At 41.9% G+C, this 15,729-nt stretch overlaps 1 protein-coding gene and 1 long non-coding RNA gene across 2 annotated transcripts in view; both read left to right on the forward strand.

Moving 5' to 3' along the window:
- ext1b (exostosin glycosyltransferase 1b) overlaps positions 1-15,729 on the forward strand; it is a 130,334-nt gene that overhangs the window by 60,136 nt on the left and 54,469 nt on the right. The window lies entirely within an intron of this gene.
- On the forward strand, positions 10,062-13,536 carry LOC120726626. Its single transcript, XR_005694348.1, has 2 exons — positions 10,062-11,890; positions 11,949-13,536. It is a non-coding gene; the product is annotated as an uncharacterized LOC120726626 (long non-coding RNA).

Below are 15,729 nucleotides of genomic sequence, written 5' to 3' on the forward strand. Positions count from 1 at the left end.
TCCAAATCAGAAAAGACACGTCAAGGAAACAGCTCTTCTCTATGTTTTGTTTCTGCTGTTTCAAGCAGCGGAGAAATGACAGGAGTCCTGTCTGTTTTAATGTGCGCGGAGTGAGTGTCGGCTGAGTGATGAGCCAATTAAGCCAAGCTGCCAAGGTAGTCTGATTACTGGAGCTTACCGCGACGACACGGCCTAATTCGGCTGTAATGAGCATGGCTGAGGAGACTGGCATTACTCACTTTAAAACCCTCCTTCAAAGATGAGCTCATTCTGTGTACTGTTTTAGGAAAACCTGGGCTTTTCAGATATCTGCCAAGTCCATACAAAGTCATTGTTCATCCCCAAAAGTCGGTGTTATTGTCATAACACGGTGATTCATGAATCCTGCGGCGCCCACTGCGTCATGTTCAAAGTACATCTGGAAAAGATGACTAGGGGCTTTGTTTAAGGCGGCGACGGCACACACAGGAAATCGGATGTGTGCCCTCGGATACGGACACTGTCTGTACACGCAAACGCACGCTTGACACAGGTTGGCAACGTTTTTGTGTTATATTAAACAGTAAGTAATGAGTTAATTGTGAAACTTTAAAAAAATGGTATAAAGCTGTTAGATAAAGGACAATGATAAATAGCTCTGTCCTTCTTAGACTGTGTGTTCTTGTAATCCACTGTACAGAAGCAAAAAATACCTGGGATGAACCTTTACGAGCCTCTTTATGTAATTTTATTTAGCTCTTAGAGTGTCACTGATGTCACTCTGTGTCTTCTTGTTGCATTTAAGCTGTATTTAAGTTGATTAGTGAGTTAATTAATTCCCAAATAGCATTAGCATGTAATGGAATTACCGTGTAATCTGTTTTATACACGAGAATTTGCACTAATCGCATCCCTTGTTGCTGAGTTACCTTAGATGAACTATATGTTATCTGCTCAACCTTATAAATAGCTGATGCATTTTATTTAAAATAATATTACTGAGACTGTATTTGTTATTGCTGCATTTTAGAGCTCTGTTTGTTATTTATTATATTCAGTCAAGACTCCAGGCTGTCTGTAAAAAAGCATCTCATTTCAGATGTTTTTTTGGTGCTTGGCAATAAACTTGACGGTGAACTACACCGAATCAGCATTGGCCAATATCCTCTACAGCTCCTCAGGTGTCCATATACAACAGAGCTCAGAAGCTTACAAATATTGAAGCACGGATTAATTTCCTTTGCCATTCCTGTATATTCACACTCCAGCCCCATGGTGCCAGTAAGATGAAACTCCCCTGCCTATCAGCAGAGACTCCTTCATTCTATAAAAGACAGCCAACAGATGGTGCTTTTGACAGGGTTAGTGCTCCACGAGCATCCTGTGACTGATATCAAGTGATGTGTTGCCTTGCCCGAGGTGTTTGGGAGGTGGAATACCTCCTCTGACTTATTAGAGGTGAATCATCGCGGCTCAATCACAGGTTAAAAGTTTGCCCCTTCGGATCTTAAGCAGAGGAGAGGCCCAGTAGCAAGTCTTAAGCATTAATCACAGTCTGTCTGCTAGGCCTTCAGTGGAGAGATAGCAAAGAAGACCTCTGAGCCTCTCGAAGCAGAAGAGGAAAGTGAGGCCTCGTGGGCACCCTGGGGTGTTTTCATGCACCCTAATTAGTCCTGTATTTGCCTGAAATGTTCCCTGACTTTCTCTTCACTCTGGTCCCTGTGGTATTAGCTCCATTCTCCTTCTGCATATTTACTATATATTTTTCCCACGCTCAAGTATCCGAGCGTTCCGAAGGGAGTTGGATTTCCAACACAAATAGTCATAAAAAAGATTGATGAGATCTCAGCTTGTGTCTTTTTTCCTGTCTGATGATCCTCATAGCTAATGTTAGTGCACCTACAGCTAAACAAGGCTTTAATGCCAGTAATCAGATTCAAACCTAACATTACTCCTTGCACAGAGTAAAAGGTAATGTGCAGGATGTACTGTTAGCGATGCTTAATGTAACAGTTTACCCGATGCTTCTGCTTTAGCTGCTGTTGTGCCTGGAAAAGAATTAATAAATAACTGAACGCTTTCAAAGTTTTTCCAACTCTTTGCTACGCTATCTTTAGCCATTATTTACCCAGCACAAAACTGATACCACATAAACATTATATAATTCACAGCCAATACTTAGCCAATACGTCTTCCCAGTTACAGAGAATTTTGTCGCCATCTACAATTCTTTTTGGTTTGGTTTCTCAATTTTTCACACTTCTATGTTTCTGGTCCAATCAAACACATTTTAATGCGAGGCAAAGTTAACCAGAGTATATACAAAATTCAGTTTCTAAACTATGATTTTTATTTATAAAGGAAGGAAAGCTATCCATAGCACATTTCCCAAAAACCTGACACCCCCCAGCAAGGGAAATGAGATTATAATTTAAAAACTGTCTTTTGTATTTACTCAGTTTGAAACATGAATGTATGACAAATATGGGAAAAATAGGAAATCAGGAAAGGGGTAAGTATTTTTCACAGCACTGTATGTCACATTAAAGGATGGATGGATTCAGTAAATTACCTTAGATGTGTTTCATAGTTATTGTTGTTGTTGTTGTTGTTTTTTTCAAGGATAAATTCACCCTTAAAGGCTTTAAAGGAGGACATTAACATTTTTTAAATATTTTCTGCAGAGAGGATTGAAACAGTTGCATATGGTAATTATAGATGCTTAGCTTAGCGTAAAGACAGGAAACAGGAGAAAACAACTAGTGTGGCTCAGCCTAAGCTAACAAAATCTGTAATAAATGCCTCTAACGCTCAAGACATTGTTTAATCTAACAACTTGTTTACATAATAGGCAAAAAACCACCTTGTTTTTATTTTTAACCTTAGTGCTAGATTGGGCTAAGGTAAACGTTTAAGCTAGGGCTAATGTAAAGGTTTACGCCAAGCTAAACAAATGGTGTTGTTAAATTTTACTTTTTTTTTTAATTTTACATAAGACTCCTGCTTTCACTGTAAAACACCCGAAGCAGTCAGAAACCTCACTGCTTCTTCCGTGTCTGAGAACATATTAAAACATCAAAGCTAGCATGTGTTTAGCTCACCAGAGTATACTTTAAACTCATGTCACACTGCTAGCGGAAACAAAACTAGCAGCTATTAACCGTGCAGTGAGCTGCCATTAATGCTTCATTAATCTGGTTCTCCATCGCAGGCCATTGTTAGCTTGCGGGTACAGTGCTCAGTGTAGAAACATATTTCTCCCTGTGGCATCTAAATATAAATCCGTGTGACCTTTTTATTTCCCCAGATGTTTCACTGCAAAGTAGATTGCATCAGCTTTCAAACAAAGCACCGCTGCTTTATTTTCTCTCATCTTATCTAGTAGATTGCTCTTTTCTCTTCAAAAATTAGAGGCGATTTGTGACTTACTCTGGATTTTTTACAACCTGACTTTTTTTATTATTATTGTTATTATTATTATGTTTTTTTTCTTTCAGATATAACTTAAAATGCTTGGAGAAATCCTCATAGAGCAGCACTTTTTTTTTTTTTTTTTTTTTAGTGAAATTGGTGTTGTTTTTGGAACCTTTTTCAGATTATGATGAATTTGGAAAAAGGAACTTTAACTCTTAAGAGTAAACCCGTTTTATTGTTTTACTAAGCACTTCTATTTATCACTATATTGTGCCAAAAACTGCCTTATATATGTTTTTGAATGTCCTATTTTTCAAGGTTTAAGATTCACAACTCCTTTGTCATTGCACAATACACTGTACAATGACATTTATTACACTACTGCTTAAAAAGAAATCCTGCATATGATGTGTCCTTCCTGTGAAACCCGAAATTACGCTAGCAGTTATTATGAGCTTTACAAGAATTTTTAGAAAAATATATAGAATCTATTGATGCATAAAAGAAAGCTTGAGCTACATGATTTCCCAAACTGTTCATTTTTAATGTCACAGTCACAAAATCGCGTCGCAGTATGGCTTTAAAAGAGCTACTCCAAAAAATTCAAATAAAAGGAAAAGAAACCAAGATGTAGTTCATAGTGGAGGCATTCTCCAAACTAGCAGAAGCCATGTTTCATTGTGAAATGACAGCGAGTTTTGTGAATCTACTTCTTTTATACTCCGCTTTTTCATTTTCCAGACTTTTTATAAAAGGAATTTAAATCTCAACCTGAAAGTCTGCTGTAGCACTGTAAAAGACATACAGCTGTTTCTGTGAGCTAAGGAGGGCTCCTTGTGATTAAGCTTCATGTGTAAAACCCCTAGAGTGCCACTCGACGCTAGAAAACCTATTCCTTTCTAATGGTGAGCGCTGCTTCTCGCTTTACCACAAACACCCCCTTGTTGGGAGGCTGCACATACTCCACTCATTACCATTAAAGGGTCTAACCTGTTATATTGTGTTTTCATGTACCTACAAGGACCTCTGTATTCTTTATCACCTTCTCTTTGCAGTTCATTAGCGGGAAGCCGGGCACACGGGGCCTCCCGTGCCTTTGAATATTCTCTGTAAGCATATTGCAGCTCCTCTCCAGATAACCTCTCGCTGTCAGAAACATGAAAGACCACCATGTTTGTATATGCGTATAGAAACTCCTGGCCAATGCTGTGTCAAACATGTTGCTGTTGTGTCTTGGCTCAGCAGAAACTTGACAGGGCTGCGTGTTTCAAAGCAAGTGGCTCCATTGTGGCTCACTGTAATCTGAGGAATGAAGGAGGACTTGAGGTTGGCGAGAAGAGAGTGCTCTTACAATGTTCTCTGTGTGTATGTGCGCGTTTGTTTTTAGTGCTACAAGACCTTGGCCCAGACCAGTGTAATTATCAAGCCTGAGGAGAGTGTGTTTGCCCATGTGAAATCTGACATCACCTACGAAACTACCATCAGCCCACACACACAAACGCACATGCACGCGCTCACACACTTGATATAGTCGCACACATGCTGCACTAGCTGCCTGGTCCAGGGGCGCATCTCTAAGCTGCCAGTAGGAGGGGGCGTGCAGATCCTGTGAGCGCTAATTAAATGTGTTTAACCCAAGGTCTTGTACAGAGCTGAGTGAAAGAAATGTACAAGACTCAAAGTCCAGACAGCACAGCGAATCACGGGAGGGAGAGAGAGGGCGATGGAGAAGGGAGGATACACAACAAGCCAAAGAAGCAGACCGAGAAAAGCGGGGGAAGAAAAAGGCTTAACCGTGTTGTAAATGTTTTATTGGGCTTCTTTGAACTACTCCGTGTGTGTGTGTGTGTGTGTGTGTGTGTGTGTGTGTGTGTGTGTGTGTGTGTGCGTGTGTGTGTGCGCGCACACGTGTGTCTCAGGAGAGCACCATGCCTCTCCCACAGATGACCCAGTTAACAGCGAGGATGGGAGGTGAGCCAGAGAGATCTAGGCTGAATAAATGACCAGGCAGATATTTCCCGGGGTTACTTTGCTGGTCTTTTTTCCTGTCTGATGATCCTCATTGTTTTTAACCAAGGATAATTAAAGCATTATTATTAGTATTAGTATTATTATTATATGTCATTAAGGCTTTAATCATATAACCTTGTCCCCTGTAATCAGTAGTACTGGTCCAGATTTCTGTTTTTTCTTGTTTTTAATTACACTTGTGTTGAAAAAAATAAGACTTCAACCATTGCATTTCTTTTGTGTGATTATTACAATATGAATCCTGTAAAGGAATAAGGGACTTGGCAAGTAGTAGAAATTATAGGTATTAAAACTACTATGGTATATAATGAGACAATGACTGGCTTTGACTGGAAAAAGAAATAAGTACTGCCATTGGAAAGCTCCACTGATGCATAATTTTTGTGTTACATCTGATTGTTGGAGTTCTCTCTGTATTATTGTACAGACTTTACAGTATAAAGCACCTGGAGGAAACTAGCTATATAAATAAACCCACCTGTTCCCCTTTTAATTCTGCTATGACTTAATTTTTTTAAAATTTAGTTGCTGTGTAACCTGCCTCCAGCTCTGTGTATGTACATGGAAGGGCATAGAGGCCCCTCAGAGCTATACCCAGGGGTGCACATAAGTGGTCCGCAGGTGCGCATTCGCTGTCAAAATAAAAGACGTGCAGCAGATAAGAAGTTGCAACGCGCATTTGCGTACATAAGATTTTCTGGAGGACAGGCATTTGTTTAGAACTCTTAAAGATGTCGAAGAAGCTCCTTTAAGCAATTACTTTGGTGTTCCTCCACCTCCAAAGAAATGTCAGAAGGAGTCCGAACCACAAAAGAAGCGCGTATTCTCGGAAAAGTGGTTGCAGGAGGTTAGCTGGCTTCAAACAAATGATGAACGCACAGAGATGTGGTGCGGAATGTGCCGTGAAAATCCCACTCTAGCGGACAAACACAGTGCTTTTTATATGGACGCAAATGCGCATTGCAACTTCTTATCTGGTGCGCGTCTTTTATTTTGACAGCGAATGCGCACCTGCGGACCACTTATGTGCACCCCTGGCTATACCACCAAATATGAGTGACTGCAGATGGAAATAACAATCTTTGACTGTACTAGTCCTGACTGAATTGAGAAATTGGAAGATTCACTTTAAAATTTCTTTAATAAAGAACATTTGAACATGAAAGGTGGTGTTGATTCTGAGCTTTTTGACAGGTTTGTATGAGTAAGTCAATTGGAAAACAAAGAAAACTTATAATAAAACAGCCAGTTCAGCAGCAACAGACAAAGAAAGCCAATGTCTAACTTCTGCATGAACTGGATTGTTTATAGTCAGCAGTTAAAAATCACCAATTTATTTCTCAGGACATGGGGGGGAAAAAAACCCAAAACAACATTTGCCAAAAGGAATACAAATATTGAACTTTACAATTTTTCATGTTGCTTGAAATACACTTCAGAATAAAAACTTACACTGGTTTCTAACTCCAATAGAGTGTCAGCTGTTGGTTAACACAACGTCTTTATCAAGCAGTATGTCAACATTATGTTTACAACTTGTTTTACTGCCCTGTGGAATCCCCCCAAAAATCAATAATGAAGTTAAACCGTCATTATTGATTTTTGGACTTTTAAAGAGCAGAATTTGGAAAACAAGAGATAAAAAAGTAAGTGAGTGAATTTCAAACACGTTTAAGGGCAGAAAGTGATGAGAACGGAGCGATAACGGATTAAATCAGCTGGAGCCGCCTGCTTTATGTGTTTGGGTGTAATTGCGCTGCGCAGTTGCCGAGGCGAACCAAGGACCGTGTCGTAAGTAGTAGTTTTAAACCATGATGCCATTGTTATGATTAGCACTGCCATTAGCGGTTATAGCTTTGGTAATTGGACTCTCAGTTGGAGGTAAATCCATTACTGTGGGATTAAATTTCCCCCCACATCTCCTCAACTGATGTGTGTGTATAATAAATTCCCTATGCATGAAATTATTTACTGCATGAATATACAGTGTTTTAAACCAAGGCAATCTCATAAGAGCCCTATGTGAGCATGCACGCTAACGAAATTGCTGCCAGAGCTGAGTCAGTGTGACATGTGTCAAACCTTACTGTGTGTGTGTGTGTGTGTGTGTGTGTGTGTGTGTGTTTCTGACTGGTTTGCCAGACATGGGTCCATTTGTCGCGGATGGTTAATGCAGCAGCAGTGGTGGAATTGTTATGACTTTCAGGAAGTGGAAAGTGTGCCATTGCTGGAGCGGGGTGACTAACAACACAAAGCTGATGCCGCAGCATCCCGTTGGAGGGAATTACATGCCTCGTATCGAAGATGACATTCTCTCACCGAGTTAGATCAAAGCAACCAGATTATTCTCCTCGGCTCTGTTCGGTCGGTGGAATAGACGACTTTTGTCGAATTTAAAAGAAGCGACGCCTCTCAGATTTTTTGTCGTTGTCAGCTCTCACAAAATATCTTGCTTGTGCCCGTCTGCCCTACTGCACTTCGATAATCTCTTCCAAGGTGCAAGTTGAGAAAGTCACTTGGTAATTGGCACTAATATTTTATCCCCCGTGCTCCTCTTCCTGCTTTCTGCGCCTGCTTATTTTGTACCTACTTGTCCTCTCTCTCTCCCACCTCACATTACCTTTTAGCATTTCTGTCTTTGAAATGAAGAAGCAGGAATGCTCGGTAACTGAAGGCATGGTTCTGTGGCAACAATATCCCTCTGTTACAGGTACGGGAAGAGAAGGCTGGCTCTCTGCTCCACTGCACCGAAGAAATGCCTGAGATGGCTGCTTCTTGATAGAAAAGAGAATAAGGAGAGGGGGGGAGAAGAAGAAAAAAGAAACGAGGCCGGGGGCCCTTTCGCACCTCGCATTAACATTTGCCTGGTGCCCAGATTGTATCCAGATACGATTAATCTGGCAGCCCATTTTCTGCCTGGCATTAAAAATGTTTCTGCGCCTTCACATTAAGCGTGGCGTGCTCTTTACCTGAGAATGCCACATCTAAAATGAGACAGGAGGAAGGATTTTCCTTTTCTTCCCCCGTAGCGTCTTCGAAGGGTTTTTCTCGGGCACAATGCACCTATTCAAAGCTGTCAAAAGTTTCCCGTGTCTTTTAGTTGTCGTTCACCTCTGTTGTCCTCAGCACATCCTTGGCAGACAGACAGATAAAAACACAGCTGCGGAGGAAAATACTCACCCTGAGATTAGAAAAATGCACGTAGTAAGATGGCAAGCAAGAGAGCCGGAGATCACCGAAAAACATCAAGGAATGTCTCAAAGGCATGTATTGTTGAGTTTCGAGTGCTGAGCTAGAGATTCTCACCGAGAACTGCCTCTTCATGTTTTCTCTTGCATCGTTCACTTTTTATTAAAAAGAAGACTTTTGTTAAGAATATTGCTTTTGTTCAAAGGACGTGAACTTTTCTCTACATTACAAAAGCTGCTGGAATTATTTTTATGTGAGAAGCAGAAGGTCTGAGATTATAGTCAAATATCCTGATAATATTAAAAAAAAATGTTTCTTTTAAACTTGGAGCTCGGACAAAATGGCATTTTTTTGACGACACAGCTTCAAGCCTAAATCACTGAATAGTGGGAGATGAGTAGCAAGAGCAAGAACTGTTGTGTGGCAGTCCTTTGGTAAGCTTTGACTTCTAAATGTGCACTGCTGACTGGTTGCGAGCCATCTTGACAGTGCTGACCTTTAAGGGAACAGAGAGAATTGCATGGCAACACAAACTTTAATCTGCGCAACTTTAGGCCTTCTCTCTGTGGGCAGAAGTGAAGCGATGTCGGTAAATACGAGGAAAGAAAATTGATACGACTGCAACTCATAGACGCGTGCCCACTAAGTTTAACCAAACGCAACCACTAAGAAAAACAGTGGTTAGAGACCGCTTCCTGAACCGCTATTTACAATGACGTGTGCGATCTTTTTTCTTGTGAAACTGTTGCCTTATAGACTGTGACCTAGTGTTTGAGCACTTGCAGACAGTTCATATCAACGAAGCGACTTTAGTGCGTCAAAACGGCAATAAGACAGTCGGCCTGCTGTCAGTTTGTGACTGAATGTGGTCATGTTGGCGTTTACGTGCAATCTTCTTGTGATAATTTGGGAATTAACTGTGATGAATTGGCAGAAATTGCAACTTTGTTGCTGTTTACATTAACTACTTACATTTAGAGTCCAGCCACAGCATCATAGATCATCATATCCTCAAAAAATAGTGGTGTAGTTACAACAGGATGGTGATTAAACTGTAAATTGCAGACGAGTCGCGCGTATCAGCACAGACGGGCTCAGACTGATTGCAGAGTGTTGGCAATCCGTCTGATTTCCAATATTAAATAGCAGTTATTGCAATTACTTGCAATCTGTCTGAGACAGGTTGCAGTCACTCCCAGTTAGACTGTGTGGATGGAAACCGGTTGCTTTGCACCAGGTAACGACCTGCGCAATTGCTTTACAATTGAATGACATGCATTAGGTTATCCAATCTGCGGTGCATTAAGAGCAGAATTAGTTGGCTTTCTAGAACTTCTTGACATCCTGACAGACAAATCCCACGTTCACGGAGCCACCTCGACAACAGACATGTCATGACTGTGACACTGCCTGCAGATATGAGACAGCTCAAGGATAACAGCCGCTTCATGCACATCTGTCTTTGTACTGTTCTTGTATAAAGACCTGAGTAAAGGTAAAACCTCTCTGGGTGGAAAAAAGTGGCACCTACATCCTGTTTTTGTTTGTGAGTTACTGTCAGCAGCATATACAGTGTTTTTGTGTATTGAAAATACGTGACTATTGCTTATCAGTTACAGGAAATCAGACCACTGACACGTCAGAGCACCTTCCTCCCAGTGACACCACTGGTTGAAATTAACCCTCTTAAACAACACTTGATGGCTGCTATAAAACACAGCTCAGTCTCTTATGTCATATGCATAATATGATAGAAAAAGATGCAGACAGAAACAGCACAGGAAACTGCTACTTTTCAGTCTGGCAAGCAATTTGTTATCCGTTACATCTAGTTCAGTCAGTTTACTTCCTATCAAAGCTCACAGTCAAACCACTTGCCATGAAGGTCATCTCTGACACTCATCTCCGAGAACTCGCTTCATTCCGTTTTCTTATCTTTATCGTCTTTTCCCTCGTTCCTTTATTCAATTTTTTTTTCCGCCCACGACTGCTTTTAATCTTTTTAGACTTTTAATGATTTTAGGTTCAGTAGCCTCGCAGATGGCAATCGGCAGTGTTTAATTGAGGCTTGCGAGTGAGTGGATGAGAGGATTTTAAGTAGCACCTTGGACCGCTCTCACTCTTTTTTACTTTTTTTGGGGGTTCCACAAAAGCCATAAATTGGCTTTTGGCCTAGTTCCATCTCATGCTCTACTCCCTGGCATTCTTCTATAATGTAGGCTGCAAATATTATTCTTGCCTCAGATATTATTCTTTTGCTGAATCTGTCGGGCAGAAGGGATTTACTGTTGGGTTTCAGCATAGATGAGGTGCTTTTTTTTTTTTTTTTTTTTTTTTTTTTTTTGTTCTTGGAAATGGTGTACAACAGTTCCAATAGTTTTTCTTGGTGCCACAGAGAGATGAGCCTATTTCTCTCCCGTTGCACAGGGCTTATTAGTTTTCACTGTCAGTCCCCTTCCCTCTGCCGCTAGTTTCTCTCTGTTGTAGGAGCTCCGCTCTCAACAGCAGCTCATGATTGTCTGTGCAAAACTGTAAAGTGATTTCTCAGACTTATCACATTATGTGCTGTCCTGAAATAAGCATTATCTCCAACAGTGGGTCTTTATTCGAGTTACTCTGCAATCTTGGCCAGCAGGCTACCAGGAAAGTCAAGTTGTTTATGAGCCTTATAGCCGTGATTAATTTTCTTACAGTTAAGAGCTTTACTGAGAATGCTAAGTGACTGTGGTTGATGGCTCTGGATCAGCTCGTTGGATAAGAGCCCACTGTCTACGTGTTTCTAATCCCATGTCTCTCTGCAGTGACCTTGTGGCCAAATTATGCCGCGGTCCACGTCGCCTGCTGGTCTCTGTGGCTTTTCCTGCTTCAGAGCACTCCGACACAGAGGGACATATTCTTTTCTCTGGTGTCTTCTCTTCTCGCTGCCATGTGTTCTCTCTTCATTTGGCCATCTCATCTTGTCTCAGCTTGTAAACGCTTCTTTTCCCAGTGAATCTCTTCTCTTCCTCTCTCGTCCTTCCTCTTGCCCCTGATTCTCTTCCCACATTGTTCAAGCCACAGTTCCCACAAGCCCCAGGGCCACAGCTGTAGTTCGTCTGTGTCTCCCCCCTGACCCTCCCCATGTAGTACTGGAGAACAGCTGTTCCATACACACAAATACACACACCAACCAGCCAAGTGCAACGCTTCAGGGGAGGCCTGCAGTAGGGGCAGTAGGTTCACTCTTTGGCTTCATCACAGTTACCACACGCACAGACGTGCACATACACACACAGACGTGCACATACACACACAGACGTGCACATACACACACAGACGTGCACATACACACACAGATGCACACACATTTGTTTTCTGACACGAGTGTGAATCTCAGCACTCTGCACTTGGACCACAAGACATAAGCTACAGATCATACGGTAAAAATGTATGCACACACTCCACGCACACTGACAGATTTCGACTATACTCACACACACACTTTCCCAAGACACACACACACACACGAACACAATGACCCAGACAGACACCACAACCCCCCCAGTCTAAGCCAACAAGATCCTCACTGAAAGGCTTACTCCTCGCTTTTGTTCCTCAGGGTGGGGACTACTGTGACCTTTGACCCAGGTTTCCTGACCCCACCCAGCTAGAGAGCCTAAGCGCAGTCATATGAGACCAGGTTAGCGCACCAAGATGTCATGACTGAGATGCATCGGTTGTAGCTGCAGGGGCTCTTCTCAGTGGTGACATGACAGAGGTATAAAGGAATGCATACAATGCAGTTGTAATAAAGCATCGGCATTCATTACTATCAGTCATTTTTAACACAGCAACATTGTTTGACTTGACTCTTTTCATCATTTGAATGGGGTTTTTTATGCTTTGTTCAAAGTTTGTAATTAATGTTTAACATATTTTTTAAAACGTGCAGAATTGCTGCACGTTTTAAAAAAGCTGTTCTGAAGGCATTTCTTGTCTTCACTTATTGAATGCCTCCTTGTTTAAATGCACACTATGTGATTTCTGCACCAAGGCATCTCTCAATCAAAACAATGGCTGGGAAACTTGAGGTTTCATGACTTTGCAGATGTTTTCACAGTTTCGATTTAACTTTTTAAACTGCTGTATCTTTATGCTAGCCTGGATTTTTTAGACAGACTGGCCTTAATTTCCTTCATTTTAGGGCAGAGAACCCTGGACACAACCTTTGGATCTGTGCTATGCTGTAAATTGGGCCGAATCTAGACACTTTGTTTTTTTTGTTTTTTTTTTTTTGTTTTTTTTAGTCGATCACATTAACTTCATCCCTGCCAGCATCCATGCTCCAGCGGTTGCCACTGATAACTATCTGCCTGTATCAGGAACAAACTGTTCTCATGTTTTGTTCTTTTGGCACAGTGATCGTGTTCTTCTCGGAGGGAAGTCTTTGGGACAGGTTGTGTTCAGGGCGCGATGGGTCTGCAGTGATGTTTCCTGTTCATTTCCTGAATCTGGATGAGTGAAGGTCCTGAAAGGATTGGAAGCTGGCACCAGTTTTCTCTGCAGCCCCGACTGTCCGTTATAGTCTCTCTGTTGTGTTCGGTGGCCGATCCAATTCAGACAGTGATGGATGAAGAGAGAACGGACTGGATTATTGCAGAGTAGAACTGAATCAGCATTGCCTGAGGCAGGCTGAACTTCCTGAGCTGGTGCAGGATGTACATCCTCAGCTGGGCATGTGCAATGACAGAGTCTATGCAACTTTAAGCACTTGGAGATGGTGCACTTAAAACCTGAATTGTACCAATGGTGCTGGTGAGTTTGGTGGTAGAAGCAGTGCTGCAACATTTTAACCACTAATCACAGTGCAGTTTTGTAGGATTTGGACATAAGCTGCTGAAACTAATAAGGTAAAATATTGATCAGATGATGGAAAACAGATGGCTGTGACAGTCAGTTGAAAATGTCATGAGGATCCATTAAGTAGCTCTCAAGACATTTCAGTCTGAGACTGGCTAAGATATAGGAAGCTGTTATGTATTGAAAGCTGCACTCAAGGCTTTATCATATTCCCATTATTTTCATCATAATCTTCTCATTTTAGACTGCGTTTTGTGGCACTTTTGTTGGCCATGAAAAAGGATTTCTACAAAAGCATGCATTCATAAATGCTCAGTACAGACAGACTGCATTAGGTATTGTATTGCCATCTTTTACTGAAGAAAATCCAAACCTCACCAATCCCCCCAGGTCTAATTTTTCGGGCTCGGGCCCAGTTTATGGCATCCATTCACTATTTCCCAGCAGATTTCCTGCCAGGAACACCACAGCAGCATGTGTCAATTGTCATGCACACACTCAAAGTTGATGGGTCACAGTTCAGCACTAACACACAAAGCTACATAGCAATGCATAGACCGATAAGCAGACTAAGATGAGCTCTCACAGATACACACAGACATATGTAGACATGCCTTTGCTGGTGGAGCCTTGGGGGCGTTGGCTGAATATGAATGTAGACCTCCAGCTGACATCTATCCATGATTAATGAGAGAGTATGGGTTAAGTTTTGGCTCCCTAATGAATACGGCTTGAAAAGTTGAAGAGCCTATCAATATTTGACATGTCTCTTGAATATGTTTGCATAATTGATGCGGGAATCTAAATTGAATCATAATTGCATCATTGTGGATATTTCGTCCTCTTTCTCTTATTATTTTTCTCACCCTTTGTATTCCACTGCCCTCTGTAATTCTCTCAAGGCCAAATATGGCCCCTTCACTCAAACACATGCGGTGCACACACACACGCATACACACACTCAGATGGGTGCCGACAGACAATCAATGTGATCTCAGGGTGTGACTGACACATGGCACTGATGAACCCACTGGGTAGCGTATCGCTCTGCTTGCCTCTGCGCTGTGATTGACAGCTGTACCTCCTTTCTCACTTTCTCACGCACACACGTGCACACCCTCTGAGCTCCGACTGTCTCAGGCGTCATGCTGCTCTCCAGTGTCATGCAGGGATGACATACTCTGTGTTTGATGCTGATGTCAAACTCACTATCAAATGATTGTGTGTGTGTGTGTGTGTTGAGGGAAAAAAAGAGATCTGTTTTTAATTAATAATATTGGCTCGTATGCAAGAACGAAAAAGCATATATTTTTTACTCTTTACTTTTTTTGCTTCCTTATGTGGGAAATTCACAGTGAACTAACAACAGGGATCGCAAAATCGCTAGCCCGACGTCCCGGAGCTAGCAATATCTCCGGTCGGGCGACCAAAATCTATCTCAGCCCCGCCCGTCGGGCTATATGATAACCCGACGGGCGGGGCTGAGATAGTAACATAATATAATGTTTAAAGCAGCGGTCCCCAACCCTTTTGGCGCCACGGACCGGTTTATGCCCGACAATACTTTCACGGACCGGCCTTTAAGGTGTCGCGGATAAATACAACAAAATAAAACTAGTACCGGTACCAGAAAAAGGAGATTTATTCATAACACACGTGAAAAGACCCAGGAAAACAGAGTTAACGATAAAAACGATAACAAAATGACGCTGAAAACCGATAAAATCCTGAAAACCATACATTTCACACCTGAGCCTCAACTCTCGCAGCCCGGTACCAAACGACTCACGGACCGGTACCAGTCCGAGGCCCGGGGGTTGGGGACCGCTGGTTTAAAGCACTTCTCCATGTATTGATGAAATCATAGAATACTCACCTCCTTTCGTCAAAATTACATATTTTGAAGTTCTTTCAATGAAAAATATCCATTCGCCACTTGCAAGCTCACACCACTCCACTCTTCCCTTGCGTTTGCGAACCCCAGTTCTCCTACTGCATATAGGGGTTCCATTTGAAGTTCCCAGTCAGAATTTTTAACTGGAACGCCCCCCACACTAAGCAGTAAGTCATACTAACAGCTCAGAAGGTCACACGTCCCCCCAACCCCTGAGTTAAGAATCCAAATGATAGCAGTGCACCCTAAATATTAGTAAAACTGTAAAACTTGTAAAATGAGCTGCCACGTTTGTGTATTTGTGTCTCACTAAATAAGCCACGTGCAGAGTGGCTGTCTGCGTTGTATTGCTAGCGATGCGTGAATGACTCCACCTTGCTAAG

The sequence above is a fragment of the Simochromis diagramma genome, unplaced genomic scaffold (assembly GCF_900408965.1).
Source record: "Simochromis diagramma unplaced genomic scaffold, fSimDia1.1 OVJJ01000753.1, whole genome shotgun sequence".
Classification (NCBI taxonomy): domain Eukaryota; kingdom Metazoa; phylum Chordata; class Actinopteri; order Cichliformes; family Cichlidae; genus Simochromis; species Simochromis diagramma.